Consider the following 16427-nt stretch of genomic DNA (forward strand, 5'->3'; position numbering starts at 1 on the left):
CTTTAAGTATGTTGACTGCTATTAGCTTACACTGAAAAACTTTTTTTCTTTGTAAAAGCAAGCTATAGAGACACCAGATATGAGTGGCAACTGGCAAAGTACACGGGCAGAGGTCTGCAGAGCACACGCTGAAGGAGGCCTGACACCCGCTTTGAGGACACTCACTGCTATTAGCTTACACTGAAAACCTTTTTTTCTTTGTAAAAGCACGCTATAGAGACTCCAGATATGAGTGGCAAAGTACACGGGCAGAGGTCTGCAGAGCACACGCTGAAGAAGGCCTGACACCCGCTTTGAGGACACTGACTGCTATTAGCTTACACTGAAAACCTTTTTTTCTTTGTAAAAGCACGCTATAGAGACACCAGATATGAGTTGCAAAGTACACGGGCAGAGGTCTGCAGAGCACACGCTGAAGGCCTGACACCCGCTTTAAGGACACTGACTGCTATTAGCTTACACTGAAAAACTTTCTTTCTTTGTAAAAGCACGCTATAGAGACACCAGATATGAGTGGCAACTGGCAAAGTACACGGGCAGAGGTCTGCAGAGCACACGCTGAAGGAGGCCTGACACCCGCTTTAAGGACACTGACTTCTATTATCTTACACTGAAAAACTTTTTTTCTTTGTAAAAGCACGCTATAGAGACACCAGATATGAGTGGCAAAGTACACTGGAAGAGGTCTGCAGAGCACACGCTGAAGGCCTGACACCCGCTTTAAGGATGTTGACTGCTATTAGCTTACACTGAAAAACTTTTTTTCTTTGTAAAAGCAAGCTATAGAGACACCAGATATGAGTGGCAACTGGCAAAGTACACGGGCAGAGGTCTGCAGAGCACACGCTGAAGGAGGCCTGACACCCGCTTTGAGGACACTCACTGCTATTAGCTTACACTGAAAACCTTTTTTTCTTTGTAAAAGCACGCTATAGAGACTCCAGATATGAGTGGCAAAGTACACGGGCAGAGGTCTGCAGAGCACACGCTGAAGAAGGCCTGACACCCGCTTTGAGGACACTGACTGCTATTAGCTTACACTGAAAACCTTTTTTTCTTTGTAAAAGCACGCTATAGAGACACCAGATATGAGTTGCAAAGTACACGGGCAGAGGTCTGCAGAGCACACGCTGAAGGCCTGACACCCGCTTTAAGGACACTGACTGCTATTAGCTTACACTGAAAAACTTTCTTTCTTTGTAAAAGCACGCTATAGAGACACCAGATATGAGTGGCAACTGGCAAAGTACACGGGCAGAGGTCTGCAGAGCACACGCTGAAGGAGGCCTGACACCCGCTTTAAGGACACTGACTTCTATTATCTTACACTGAAAAACTTTTTTTCTTTGTAAAAGCACGCTATAGAGACACCAGATATGAGTGGCAAAGTACACTGGAAGAGGTCTGCAGAGCACACGCTGAAGGCCTGACACCCGCTTTAAGGATGTTGACTGCTATTAGCTTACACTGAAAAACTTTTTTTCTTTGTAAAAGCAAGCTATAGAGACACCAGATATGAGTGGCAACTGGCAAAGTACACGGGCAGAGGTCTGCAGAGCACACGCTGAAGGAGGCCTGACACCCGCTTTGAGGACACTCACTGCTATTAGCTTACATTGAAAACTTTTTTTCTTTGTAAAAGCACGCTATAGAGACTCCAGATATGAGTGGCAAAGTACACGGGCAGAGGTCTGCAGAGCACACGCTGAAGAAGGCCTGACACCCGCTTTGAGGACACTGACTGCTATTAGCTTACACTAAAAAACTTTTTTTCTTTGTAAAAGCACGCTATAGAGACACCAGATATGAGTGGCAAAGTACACGGGCAGAGGTCTGCAGAGCACACGCTGAAGGAGCCTGACACCCGCTTTAAGGACACTGACTGCTATTAGCTTACACTGAAAACTTTTGTTTCTTTGTAAATGCACGCTATAGAGACACCAGATATGAGTGGCAACTGGCAAAGTACACTGGCAGAGGTCTGCAGAGCACACGCTGAAGGCCTGACACCTGCTTTAAGGACACTGACTGCTATTAGCTTACACTGAAAAACTTTTTTTCTTTGTAAAAGCACGCTATAGAGACACCAGATATGAGTGGCAACTGGCAAGGTACACTGGCAGAGGTCTGCAGAGCACACGCTGAAGGCCTGACACCCGCTTTAAGGACACTGACTGCTATTAGCTTACACTGAAAAATGTTTTTTCTTTGTAAAAGCACGCTATAGAGACACCAGATATGAGTGGCAACTGGCAAGGTACACTGGCAGAGGTCTGCAGAGCACACGCTGAAGGCCTGACACCCGCTTTAAGGACACTGACTGCTATTAGCTTACACTGAAAAACTTTTTTTCTTTGTAAAAGCACGCTATAGAGACACCAGATATGAGTGGCAACTGGCAAAGTACACTGGCAGATGTCTGCAGAGCACACGCTGAAGGCCTGACACCCACTTTAAGGACACTGACTGCTATTAGCTTACACTGAAAAACTTTCTTTCTTTGTAAAAGCACGCTATAGAGACACCAGATATGAGTGGCAACTGGCAAAGTACACGGGCAGAGGTCTGCAGAGCACACGCTGAAGGAGGCCTGACACCCGCTTTAAGGACACTGACTGCTATTATCTTACACTGAAAAACTTTTTTTCTTTGTAAAAGCACGCTATAGAGACACCAGATATGAGTGGCAAAGTACACTGGCAGAGGTCTGCAGAGCACACGCTGAAGGCCTGACACCCGCTTTAAGTATGTTGACTGCTATTAGCTTACACTGAAAAACTTTTTTCTTTGTAAAAGCAAGCTATAGAGACACCAGATATGAGTGGCAACTGGCAAAGTACACGGGCAGAGGTCTGCAGAGCACACGCTGAAGGAGGCCTGACACCCGCTTTGAGGACACTCACTGCTATTAGCTTACACTGAAAACCTTTTTTTCTTTGTAAAAGCACGCTATAGAGACTCCAGATATGAGTGGCAAAGTACACGGGCAGAGGTCTGCAGAGCACACGCTGAAGAAGGCCTGACACCCGCTTTGAGGACACTGACTGCTATTAGCTTACACTGAAAACCTTTTTTTCTTTGTAAAAGCACGCTATAGAGACACCAGATATGAGTGGCAAAGTACACGGGCAGATGTCTGCAGAGCACTCGCTGAAAGAGGCCTTACACCCGCTTTAAGGACACTGACTGCTATTAGCTTACACTGAAAAACTTTCTTTCTTTGTAAAAGCACGCTATAGAGACACCAGATATGAGTGGCAACTAGCAAGGTACACTGGCATAGGTCTGCAGAGCACACGCTGAAGGCCTGACACCTGCTTTAAGGACACTGACTGCTATTAGCTTACACTGAAAACCTTTTTTTCTTTGTAAAAGCACGCTATAGACACAACAGATATGAGTGGAAAAGTACACTGGCAGAGGTATGCAGAGCACACGCTGAAGGCCTGACACCTGCTTTAAGGACACTGACTGCTATTAGCTTACACTGAAAAACTTTTTTTCTTTGTAAAAGCACGCTATAGAGACACCAGATATGAGTGGCAACTGGCAAGGTACACTGGCAGAGGTCTGCAGAGCACACGCTGAAGGCCTGACACCCGCTTTAAGGACACTGACTGCTATTAGCTTACACTGAAAAATGTTTTTTCTTTGTAAAAGCACGCTATAGAGACACCAGATATGAGTGGCAACTGGCAAGGTACACTGGCAGAGGTCTGCAGAGCACACGCTGAAGGCCTGACACCCGCTTTAAGGACACTGACTGCTATTAGCTTACACTGAAAAACTTTTTTTCTTTGTAAAAGCACGCTATAGAGACACCAAATATGAGTGGCAACTGGCAAAGTACACTGGCAGACGTCTGCAGAGCACACGCTGAAGGCCTGACACCCACTTTAAGGACACTGACTGCTATTAGCTTACACTGAAAAACTTTCTTTCTTTGTAAAAGCACGCTATAGAGACACCAGATATGAGTGGCAACTGGCAAAGTACACGGGCAGAGGTCTGCAGAGCACACGCTGAAGGAGGCCTGACACCCGCTTTAAGGACACTGACTGCTATTATCTTACACTGAAAAACTTTTTTTCTTTGTAAAAGCACGCTATAGAGACACCAGATATGAGTGGCAAAGTACACTGGCAGAGGTCTGCAGAGCACACGCTGAAGGCCTGACACCCGCTTTAAGTATGTTGACTGCTATTAGCTTACACTGAAAAACTTTTTTCTTTGTAAAAGCAAGCTATAGAGACACCAGATATGAGTGGCAACTGGCAAAGTACACGGGCAGAGGTCTGCAGAGCACACGCTGAAGGAGGCCTGACACCCGCTTTGAGGACACTCACTGCTATTAGCTTACACTGAAAACCTTTTTTTCTTTGTAAAAGCACGCTATAGAGACTCCAGATATGAGTGGCAAAGTACACGGGCAGAGGTCTGCAGAGCACACGCTGAAGAAGGCCTGACACCCGCTTTGAGGACACTGACTGCTATTAGCTTACACTGAAAACCTTTTTTTCTTTGTAAAAGCACGCTATAGAGACACCAGATATGAGTGGCAAAGTACACGGGCAGATGTCTGCAGAGCACTCGCTGAAAGAGGCCTTACACCCGCTTTAAGGACACTGACTGCTATTAGCTTACACTGAAAAACTTTTTTTTTTGTAAAAGCACGCTATAGAGACACCAGATATGAGTGGCAACTGGCAAAGTACACGGGCAGAGGTCTGCAGAGCACACGCTGAAGGCCTGACACCCGCTTTGAGGACACTCACTGCTATTAGCTTACACTGAAAACCTTTTTTGCTTTGTAAAAGCACGCTATAGAGACTCCAGATATGAGTGGCAAAGTACATGGGCAGAGGTCTGCAGAGCACACGCTGAAGAAGGCCTGACACCCGCTTTGAGGACACTGACTGCTATTAGCTTACACTGAAAAACTTTTTTTCTTTGTAAAAGCGCGCTATCGAGACACCAGATATGAGTGGCAAAGTACACTGGCAGAGGTCTGCAGAGCTAACGCTTAAGGAGGCCTGACACCCGCTTTAAGGACACTGACTGCTATTAGCTTACACTGAAAAACTTTTTTTCTTTGTAAAAGCACGCTATAGAGACACCAGATATGAGTGGCAACTGGCAAAGTACACTGGTAGAGGTCTGCAGAGCACACGCTGAAGGCCTGACACCCGCTTTAAGGACACTGACTGCTATTAGCTTACACTGAAAAACTTTTTTTCTTTGTAAAAGCACGCTATAGAGACACCAGATAGGAGTGGCAACTGGCAAAGTACACTGGTAGAGGTCTGCAGAGCACACGCTGAAGGCCTGACACCCGCTTTAAGGACACTGATTGCTATTAGCTTACACTGAAAAACTTTTTTTCTTTGTAAAAGCACGCTATAGAGACACCAGATATGAGTGGCAACTGGCAAAGTACACTGGCAGAGGTCTGCAGAGCACACGCTGAAGGCCTGACACCCGCTTTAAGGACACTGACTGCTATAAGCTTACACTGAAAAACTTTTTTTCTTTGTAAAAGCACGCTATAGAGACACCAGATATGAGTGGCAAAGTACACGGGCAGAGGTCTGCAGAACACTCGCTGAAAGAGGCCTGACACCCGCTTTAAGGACACTGACTGCTATTAGCTTACACTGAAAAACTTTCTTTCTTTGTAAAAGCACGCTATAGAGACACCAGATATGAGTGGCAACTGGCAAAGTACACGGGCAGAGGTCTGCAGAGCACACGCTGAAGGAGGCCTGACACCCGCTTTAAGGACACTGACTGCTATTATCTTACACTGAAAAACTTTTTTTCTTTGTAAAAGCATGCTATAGAGACAATAGATATGAGTGGTAAAGTACACTGGCAGAGGTCTGCAGAGCACACGCTGGAGGCCTGACACCCGCTTTAAGGACACTGACTGCTATTAGCTTACACTGAAAAACTTTTTTCTTTGTAAAAGCACGCTATAGAGACACCAGATATGAGTGGCAACTGGCAAAGTACACGGGCAGAGTTCTGCAGAGCACACGCTGAAGGAGGCCTGGCACCCGCTTTAAGAACACTGACTGCTATTATCTTACACTGAAAAACTTTTTTTCTTTGTAAAAGCACGCTATAGAGACACCAGATATGAGTGGCAAAGTACACTGGCAGAGGTCTGCAGAGCACACGCTGAAGAAGGCCTGACACCCGCTTTAAGGATGTTGACTGCTATTAGCTTACACTGAAAACCTTTTTTTCTTTGTAAAAGCACGCTATAGAGACACCAGATATGAGTGGCAAAGTACACGGGCAGAGGTCTGCAGAGCACACGCTGAAGGAGGCCTGACACCCGCTTTAAGGACACTGACTGCTATTAGCTTACACTGAAAAACTTTTTTTCTTTGTAAAAGCACGCTATAGAGACACCAGATATGAGTGGCAATTGGCAAAGTACACTGGCAGAGGTCTGCAGAGCACAAGCTGAAGGCCTGACACCCGCTTTCAGGACACTGACTGCTATTAGCTTACACTGAAAAACTTTTTTTCTTTGTAAAAGCATGCTATAGAGACACCAGATATGAGTGGCAAAGTACACGGGCAGAGGTCTGCAGAGCACTCGCTGAAAGAGGCCTGACACCCGCTTTAAGGACATTGACTGCTATTAGCTTACACTGAAAAACGTTCTTTCTTTGTAAAAGCACGCTATAGAGACACCAGATATGAGTGGCAACTAGCAAGGTACACTGGCAGAGGTCTGCAGAGCACACGCTGAAGGCCTGACACCTGCTTTAAGGACACTGACTGCTATTAGCTTACACTGAAAAACTTTTTTTCTTTGTAAAAGCACGCTATAGAGACACCAGATATGAGTGGCAAAGTACACGGGCAGAGGTCTGCAGAGCACACGCTGAAGAAGGCCTGACACCCGCTTTAAGGACACTGACTGCTATTAGCTTACACTGAAAACTTTTTTTCTTTGTAAAAGCACGCTATAGAGACACCAGATATGAGTGGCAACTGGCAAGGTACACTGGCAGAGGTCTGCAGAGCACACGCTGAAGGCCTGACACCCGCTTTGAGGACACTCACTGCTATTAGCTTACACTGAAAACCTTTTTTTATTTGTAAAAGCACGCTATAGAGACACCATATATGAGTGGCAAAGTACACTGGCAGAGGTCTGCAGAGCACACGCTGAAGGCCTGACACCCGCTTTAAGTATGTTGACTGCTATTAGCTTACACTGAAAAACTTTTTTTCTTTGTAAAAGCAAGCTATAGAGACACCAGATATGAGTGGCAACTGGCAAAGTACACGGGCAGAGGTCTGCAGAGCACACGCTGAAGGCCTGACACCCGCTTTAAGGACACTGACTGCTATTAGCTTACACTGAAAAACTTTTTTTCTTTGTAAAAGCACGCTATAGAGACACCAGATATGAGTGGCAACTGGCAAAGTACACTGGCAGACGTCTGCAGAGCACACGCTGAAGGCCTGACACCCGCTTTAAGGACACTGACTGCTAATAGCTTACACTGAAAAGCTTTCTTTCTTTGTAAAAGCACGCTATAGAGACACCAGATATGAGTGGCAACTGGCAAAGTACACAGGCAGAGGTCTGCAGAGCACACGCTGAAGGAGGCCTGACACCCGCTTTAAGGACACTGACTGCTATTATCTTACACTGAAAAACTTTTTTTCTTTGTAAAAGCACGCTATAGAGACACCAGATATGAGTGGCAAAGTACACTGGCAGAGGTCTGCAGAGCACACGCTGAAGGCCTGACACCCGCTTTAAGTATGTTGACTGCTATTAGCTTACACTGAAAAACTTTTTTTCTTTGTAAAAGCAAGCTATAGAGACACCAGATATGAGTGGCAACTGGCAAAGTACACGGGCAGAGGTCTGCAGAGCACACGCTGAAGGAGGCCTGACACCCGCTTTGAGGACACTCACTGCTATTAGCTTACACTGAAAACCTTTTTTTCTTTGTAAAAGCACGCTATAGAGACTCCAGATATGAGTGGCAAAGTACACGGGCAGAGGTCTGCAGAGCACACGCTGAAGAAGGCCTGACACCCGCTTTGAGGACACTGACTGCTATTAGCTTACACTGAAAACCTTTTTTTCTTTGTAAAAGCACGCTATAGAGACACCAGATATGAGTTGCAAAGTACACGGGCAGAGGTCTGCAGAGCACACGCTGAAGGCCTGACACCCGCTTTAAGGACACTGACTGCTATTAGCTTACACTGAAAAACTTTCTTTCTTTGTAAAAGCACGCTATAGAGACACCAGATATGAGTGGCAACTGGCAAAGTACACGGGCAGAGGTCTGCAGAGCACACGCTGAAGGAGGCCTGACACCCGCTTTAAGGACACTGACTTCTATTATCTTACACTGAAAAACTTTTTTTCTTTGTAAAAGCACGCTATAGAGACACCAGATATGAGTGGCAAAGTACACTGGAAGAGGTCTGCAGAGCACACGCTGAAGGCCTGACACCCGCTTTAAGGATGTTGACTGCTATTAGCTTACACTGAAAAACTTTTTTTCTTTGTAAAAGCAAGCTATAGAGACACCAGATATGAGTGGCAACTGGCAAAGTACACGGGCAGAGGTCTGCAGAGCACACGCTGAAGGAGGCCTGACACCCGCTTTGAGGACACTCACTGCTATTAGCTTACACTGAAAACCTTTTTTTCTTTGTAAAAGCACGCTATAGAGACTCCAGATATGAGTGGCAAAGTACACGGGCAGAGGTCTGCAGAGCACACGCTGAAGAAGGCCTGACACCCGCTTTGAGGACACTGACTGCTATTAGCTTACACTGAAAACCTTTTTTTCTTTGTAAAAGCACGCTATAGAGACACCAGATATGAGTTGCAAAGTACACGGGCAGAGGTCTGCAGAGCACACGCTGAAGGCCTGACACCCGCTTTAAGGACACTGACTGCTATTAGCTTACACTGAAAAACTTTCTTTCTTTGTAAAAGCACGCTATAGAGACACCAGATATGAGTGGCAACTGGCAAAGTACACGGGCAGAGGTCTGCAGAGCACACGCTGAAGGAGGCCTGACACCCGCTTTAAGGACACTGACTTCTATTATCTTACACTGAAAAACTTTTTTTCTTTGTAAAAGCACGCTATAGAGACACCAGATATGAGTGGCAAAGTACACTGGAAGAGGTCTGCAGAGCACACGCTGAAGGCCTGACACCCGCTTTAAGGATGTTGACTGCTATTAGCTTACACTGAAAAACTTTTTTTCTTTGTAAAAGCAAGCTATAGAGACACCAGATATGAGTGGCAACTGGCAAAGTACACGGGCAGAGGTCTGCAGAGCACACGCTGAAGGAGGCCTGACACCCGCTTTGAGGACACTCACTGCTATTAGCTTACATTGAAAACTTTTTTTCTTTGTAAAAGCACGCTATAGAGACTCCAGATATGAGTGGCAAAGTACACGGGCAGAGGTCTGCAGAGCACACGCTGAAGAAGGCCTGACACCCGCTTTGAGGACACTGACTGCTATTAGCTTACACTAAAAAACTTTTTTTCTTTGTAAAAGCACGCTATAGAGACACCAGATATGAGTGGCAAAGTACACGGGCAGAGGTCTGCAGAGCACACGCTGAAGGAGCCTGACACCCGCTTTAAGGACACTGACTGCTATTAGCTTACACTGAAAACTTTTGTTTCTTTGTAAATGCACGCTATAGAGACACCAGATATGAGTGGCAACTGGCAAAGTACACTGGCAGAGGTCTGCAGAGCACACGCTGAAGGCCTGACACCTGCTTTAAGGACACTGACTGCTATTAGCTTACACTGAAAAACTTTTTTTCTTTGTAAAAGCACGCTATAGAGACACCAGATATGAGTGGCAACTGGCAAGGTACACTGGCAGAGGTCTGCAGAGCACACGCTGAAGGCCTGACACCCGCTTTAAGGACACTGACTGCTATTAGCTTACACTGAAAAATGTTTTTTCTTTGTAAAAGCACGCTATAGAGACACCAGATATGAGTGGCAACTGGCAAGGTACACTGGCAGAGGTCTGCAGAGCACACGCTGAAGGCCTGACACCCGCTTTAAGGACACTGACTGCTATTAGCTTACACTGAAAAACTTTTTTTCTTTGTAAAAGCACGCTATAGAGACACCAGATATGAGTGGCAACTGGCAAAGTACACTGGCAGACGTCTGCAGAGCACACGCTGAAGGCCTGACACCCACTTTAAGGACACTGACTGCTATTAGCTTACACTGAAAAACTTTCTTTCTTTGTAAAAGCACGCTATAGAGACACCAGATATGAGTGGCAACTGGCAAAGTACACGGGCAGAGGTCTGCAGAGCACACGCTGAAGGAGGCCTGACACCCGCTTTAAGGACACTGACTGCTATTATCTTACACTGAAAAACTTTTTTTCTTTGTAAAAGCACGCTATAGAGACACCAGATATGAGTGGCAAAGTACACTGGCAGAGGTCTGCAGAGCACACGCTGAAGGCCTGACACCCGCTTTAAGTATGTTGACTGCTATTAGCTTACACTGAAAAACTTTTTTCTTTGTAAAAGCAAGCTATAGAGACACCAGATATGAGTGGCAACTGGCAAAGTACACGGGCAGAGGTCTGCAGAGCACACGCTGAAGGAGGCCTGACACCCGCTTTGAGGACACTCACTGCTATTAGCTTACACTGAAAACCTTTTTTTCTTTGTAAAAGCACGCTATAGAGACTCCAGATATGAGTGGCAAAGTACACGGGCAGAGGTCTGCAGAGCACACGCTGAAGAAGGCCTGACACCCGCTTTGAGGACACTGACTGCTATTAGCTTACACTGAAAACCTTTTTTTCTTTGTAAAAGCACGCTATAGAGACACCAGATATGAGTGGCAAAGTACACGGGCAGATGTCTGCAGAGCACTCGCTGAAAGAGGCCTTACACCCGCTTTAAGGACACTGACTGCTATTAGCTTACACTGAAAAACTTTCTTTCTTTGTAAAAGCACGCTATAGAGACACCAGATATGAGTGGCAACTAGCAAGGTACACTGGCATAGGTCTGCAGAGCACACGCTGAAGGCCTGACACCTGCTTTAAGGACACTGACTGCTATTAGCTTACACTGAAAACCTTTTTTTCTTTGTAAAAGCACGCTATAGACACAACAGATATGAGTGGAAAAGTACACTGGCAGAGGTATGCAGAGCACACGCTGAAGGCCTGACACCTGCTTTAAGGACACTGACTGCTATTAGCTTACACTGAAAAACTTTTTTTCTTTGTAAAAGCACGCTATAGAGACACCAGATATGAGTGGCAACTGGCAAGGTACACTGGCAGAGGTCTGCAGAGCACACGCTGAAGGCCTGACACCCGCTTTAAGGACACTGACTGCTATTAGCTTACACTGAAAAACGTTTTTTCTTTGTAAAAGCACGCTATAGAGACACCAGATATGAGTGGCAACTGGCAAGGTACACTGGCAGAGGTCTGCAGAGCACACGCTGAAGGCCTGACACCCGCTTTAAGGACACTGACTGCTATTAGCTTACACTGAAAAACTTTTTTTCTTTGTAAAAGCACGCTATAGAGACACCAAATATGAGTGGCAACTGGCAAAGTACACTGGCAGACGTCTGCAGAGCACACGCTGAAGGCCTGACACCCACTTTAAGGACACTGACTGCTATTAGCTTACACTGAAAAACTTTCTTTCTTTGTAAAAGCACGCTATAGAGACACCAGATATGAGTGGCAACTGGCAAAGTACACGGGCAGAGGTCTGCAGAGCACACGCTGAAGGAGGCCTGACACCCGCTTTAAGGACACTGACTGCTATTATCTTACACTGAAAAACTTTTTTTCTTTGTAAAAGCACGCTATAGAGACACCAGATATGAGTGGCAAAGTACACTGGCAGAGGTCTGCAGAGCACACGCTGAAGGCCTGACACCCGCTTTAAGTATGTTGACTGCTATTAGCTTACACTGAAAAACTTTTTTCTTTGTAAAAGCAAGCTATAGAGACACCAGATATGAGTGGCAACTGGCAAAGTACACGGGCAGAGGTCTGCAGAGCACACGCTGAAGGAGGCCTGACACCCGCTTTGAGGACACTCACTGCTATTAGCTTACACTGAAAACCTTTTTTTCTTTGTAAAAGCACGCTATAGAGACTCCAGATATGAGTGGCAAAGTACACGGGCAGAGGTCTGCAGAGCACACGCTGAAGAAGGCCTGACACCCGCTTTGAGGACACTGACTGCTATTAGCTTACACTGAAAACCTTTTTTTCTTTGTAAAAGCACGCTATAGAGACACCAGATATGAGTGGCAAAGTACACGGGCAGATGTCTGCAGAGCACTCGCTGAAAGAGGCCTTACACCCGCTTTAAGGACACTGACTGCTATTAGCTTACACTGAAAAACTTTCTTTCTTTGTAAAAGCACGCTATAGAGACACCAGATATGAGTGGCAACTAGCAAGGTACACTGGCATAGGTCTGCAGAGCACACGCTGAAGGCCTGACACCTGCTTTAAGGACACTGACTGCTATTAGCTTACACTGAAAACCTTTTTTTCTTTGTAAAAGCACGCTATAGACACAACAGATATGAGTGGAAAAGTACACGGGCAGAGGTCTGCAGAGCACACGCTGAAAGAGGCCTGACACCCGCTTTAAGGACACTGACTGCTATTAGCTTACACTGAAAAACTTTTTTTCTTTGTAAAAGCACGCTATAAAGACACCAGATATGAGTGGCAACTGGCAAAGTACACTGGCAGACGTCTGCAGAGCACACGCTGAAGGAGGCCTGACACCCGCTTTAAGGACACTGACTGCTATTATCTTACACTGAAAAACTTTTTTTATTTGTAAAAGCACGCTATAGAGACACCAGATATGAGTGGCAAAGTACACTGGCAGAGGTCTGCAGAGCACACGCTGAAGGCCTGACACCCGCTTTAAGTATGTTGACTGCTATTAGCTTACACTGAAAAACTTTTTTTCTTTGTAAAAGCAAGCTTTAGAGACACCAGATATGAGTGGCAACTGGCAAAGTACACGGGCAGAGGTCTGCAGAGCACACGCTGAAGGAGGCCTGACACCCGCTTTGAGGACACTCACTGCTATTAGCTTACACTGAAAACCATTTTTTCTTTGTAAAAGCACGCTATAGAGACTCCAGATATGAGTGGCAAAGCACACGGGCAGAGGTCTGCAGAGCACACGCTGAAGAAGGCCTGACACCCGCTTTGAGGACACTGACTGCTATTAGCTTACACTGAAAACCTTTTTTTCTTTGTAAAAGCACGCTATCGAGACACCAGATATGAGTGGCAAAGTACACTGGCAGAGGTCTGCAGAGCAAACGCTGAAGGAGGCCTGACACCCGCTTTAAGGACACTGACTGCTATTAGCTTACACTGAAAAACTTTTTTTCTTTGTAAAAGCACGCTATAGAGACACCAGATATGAGTGGCAACTGGCAAAGTACACTGGTAGAGGTTTGCAGAGCACACGCTGAAGGCCTGACACCCGCTTTAAGGACACTGACTGCTATTAGCTTACACTGAAAAACTTTTTTTCTTTGTAAAAGCACGCTATAGAGACACCAAATATGAGTGGCAACTGGCAAAGTACACTGGCAGAGGTCTGCAGAGCACACGCTGAAGGCCTGACACCCGCTTTAAGGACACTGACTGCTATTAGCTTACACTGAAAAACTTTTTTTCTTTGTAAAAGCACGCTATAGAGACACCAGATATGAGTGGCAAAGTACACGGGCAGAGGTCTGCAGAGCACTCGCTGAAAGAGGCCTGACACCCGCTTTAAGGACACTGACTGCTATTAGCTTACACTGAAAAACTTTCTTTCTTTGTAAAAGCACGCTTTAGAGACACCAGATATGAGTGGCAACTGGCAAGGTACACTGGCAGAGGTCTGCAGAGCACACGCTGAAGGCCTGACACCTGCTTTAAGGACACTGACTGCTATTAGCTTACACTGAAAAACTGTTTTTCTTTGTAAAAGCACGCTATAGAGACACCAGATATGAGTGGCAAAGTACACGGGCAGAGGTCTGCAGAGCACACGCTGAAAGAGGCCTGACACCCGCTTTAAGGACACTGACTGCTATTAGCTTACACTGAAAACCTTTTTTTCTTTGTAAAAGCACGCTATAGAGACACCAGATATGAGTGGCAACTGGCAAAGTACACGGGCAGAGGTCTGCAGAGCACACGCTGAAGGAGGCCTGACACCCGCTTTAAGGACACTGACTGCTATTATCTTACACTGAAAAACTTTTTTTCTTTGTAAAAGCATGCTATAGAGACACCAGATATGAGTGGTAAAGTACACTGGCAGAGGTCTGCAGAGCACACGCTGGAGGCCTGACACCCGCTTTAAGGACACTGACTGCTATTAGCTTACACTGAAAAACTTTTTTCTTTGTAAAAGCACGCTATAGAGACACCAGATATGAGTGGCAACTGGCAAAGTACACGGGCACAGTTCTGCAGAGCACACGCTGAAGGAGGCCTGGCACCCGCTTTAAGAACACTGACTGCTATTATCTTACACTGAAAAACTTTTTTTCTTTGTAAAAGCACTCTATAGAGACACCAGATATGAGTGGCAAAGTACACTGGCAGAGGTCTGCAGAGCACACGCTGAAGAAGGCCTGACACCCGCTTTAAGGATGTTGACTGCTATTAGCTTACACTGAAAACCTTTTTTTCTTTGTAAAAGCACGCTATAGAGACACCAGATATGAGTGGCAAAGTACACGGGCAGAGGTCTGCAGAGCACACGCTGAAGGAGGCCTGACACCCGCTTTAAGGACACTGACTGCTATTAGCTTACACTGAAAAACTTTTTTTATTTGTAAAAGCACGCTATAGAGACACCAGATATGAGTGGCAAAGTACACGGGCAGAGGTCTGCAGAGCACACGCTGAAGAAGGCCTGACACCCGCTTTAAGGACACTGACTGCTATTAGCTTACACTGAAAAACTTTTTTTCTTTGTAAAAGCACGCTATAGAGACACCAGATATGAGTGGCAAAGTACACGGGCAGAGGTCTGCAGAGCACTCGCTGAAAGAGGCCTGACACCCGCTTTAAGGACATTGACTGCTATTAGCTTACACTGAAAAACGTTCTTTCTTTGTAAAAGCACGCTATAGAGACGCCAGATATGAGTGGCAACTAGCAAGGTACACTGGCAGAGGTCTGCAGAGCACACGCTGAAGGCCTGACACCTGCTTTAAGGACACTGACTGCTATTAGCTTACACTGAAAAACTTTTTTTATTTGTAAAAGCACGCTATAGAGACACCAGATATGAGTGGCAAAGTACACGGGCAGAGGTCTGCAGAGCACACGCTGAAGAAGGCCTGACACCCGCTTTAAGGACACTGACTGCTATTAGCTTACACTGAAAAACTTTTTTTCTTTGTAAAAGCACGCTATAGAGACACGAGATATGAGTGGCAACTGGCAAGGTACACTGGCAAAGGTCTGCAGAGCACACGCTGAAGGCCTGACACCCGCTTTAAGGACACTGACTGCTATTAGCTTACACTGAAAAACTTTTTTCTTTGTAAAAGCACGCTATAGAGACACCAGATATGAGTGGCAACTGGCAAAGTACACGGGCAGAGTTCTGCAGAGCACACGCTGAAGGAGGCCTGGCACCCGCTTTAAGAACACTGACTGCTATTATCTTACACTGAAAAACTTTTTTTCTTTGTAAAAGCACGCTATAGAGACACCAGATATGAGTGGCAAAGTACACTGGCAGAGGTCTGCAGAGCACACGCTGAAGAAGGCCTGACACCCGCTTTAAGGATGTTGACTGCTATTAGCTTACACTGAAAACCTTTTTTTCTTTGTAAAAGCACGCTATAGAGACACCAGATATGAGTGGCAAAGTACACGGGCAGAGGTCTGCAGAGCACACGCTGAAGGAGGCCTGACACCCGCTTTAAGGACACTGACTGCTATTAGCTTACACTGAAAAACTTTTTTTCTTTGTAAAAGCACGCTATAGAGACACCAGCTATGAGTGGCAATTGGCAAAGTACACTGGCAGAGGTCTGCAGAGCACACGCTGAAGGAGGCCTGACACCCGCTTTAAGGACACTGACTGCTATTAGCTTACACTGAAAAACTTTTTTTCTTTGTAAAAGCACGCTATAGAGACACCAGATATGAGTGGCAACTGGCAAAGTACACTGGTAGAGGTCTGCAGAGCACACGCTGAAGGCCTGACACCCGCTTTAAGGACACTGACTGCTATTAGCTTACACTGAAAAACTTTTTTTCTTTGTAAAAGCACGCTATAGAGACACCAGATACGAGTGGCAAAGTACACGGGCAGAGGTCTGCAGAGCACTCGCTGAAAGAGGCCT

Source organism: Pelobates fuscus, chromosome 11 (assembly GCF_036172605.1).
Source record: "Pelobates fuscus isolate aPelFus1 chromosome 11, aPelFus1.pri, whole genome shotgun sequence".
Lineage (NCBI taxonomy): Eukaryota > Metazoa > Chordata > Amphibia > Anura > Pelobatidae > Pelobates > Pelobates fuscus.